Below are 1,111 nucleotides of genomic sequence, written 5' to 3'. Positions count from 1 at the left end.
GCTCTCGGCTGTTGTCCAGCTAGTGACGTCAGTAACTTTAGGCTCATTTTGTAACTGACTGTAACTTGAGATTGTATGGACCCAGTAGACCGAGTGAATACACGTTGATCGGTTCACCATGTTGTCACCACTATACATTACTGTTAGGAGATCAGCCATGATTGAAAGTGCACTTGGTCTTTACATTTCTGAGGAGATTTCAGCATCCCTCTGTCTTTATCAGGACCTGAGCTGGACAGGTGCAATACCGCCTCCACCTGTCTCACCAACGGCAGAGAGTCCAGACACAGTGAGGGTGTAGGTGAGTAACATGCTATCATTCACTTTTAAAAGTAAGACTTGTCCATACCACTGATTAAATCAGACCCACAGTGTAAACATGTTCATACTGCTGATTCTTAGTAATGAATATACCACTGCCTATATTTATGTATTTTATAGTATCTCCAATTTGGTGGTTATATAGTGTGTGTACATTGAATTCTTATCACACCTCTAGTTGTTTACCCTTCATTTCCTTCATTCCATCCTGCATTTACATTTCATAATATTCATACTGTATTTATTTTTGCATATTCATGATTTATTATACTCACACAACAGACCTACGAACATGTTTGAATATAAAGAATCTTTATGATCTAAACAAATTGTCCTATCACATGTTTGTCTGTATCAGGACCAGAATTCCAGTCTAATCATCACCAATGATGGAACAGCACCTTACTTTTCTTTTTCATCTGTCTTCATCAGTCAACAACCACATTACATCAACACTTTGAGGTATTATCCCTGCACATGACAGATATTGTCTATACTGTGATCTTTTGCACATCTTGACCAGCAGGAGTTTTGTCATTCTAAAACACTTTTGTACATAGTTTCATTTTATATCTATTTTTATTTGTATTTGAGTGTTGCAGTATTTTACTTTTTTATTATTTCCTATGAGTACGTTAATTGGATACTACACCAAGCCAAATATCTCGTAAGTGAAAACCTACTTGCCATTAAACCTTATTTTCTGAGTCTACCTTTGTGATGTCATCATCCCATCATCATGCTGCTATAACCTGCCAAGGACCACCCATGTGTCCTGCAGTATCCCCTT

The sequence above is a fragment of the Seriola lalandi genome, unplaced genomic scaffold (assembly GCF_002814215.2).
Source record: "Seriola lalandi dorsalis isolate HSWRI2012SDOR001 ecotype SW California unplaced genomic scaffold, Sedor1 jcf7180002054505, whole genome shotgun sequence".
Taxonomy (NCBI): domain Eukaryota; kingdom Metazoa; phylum Chordata; class Actinopteri; order Carangiformes; family Carangidae; genus Seriola; species Seriola lalandi.
This window is presented reverse-complemented; position numbering follows the sequence as displayed.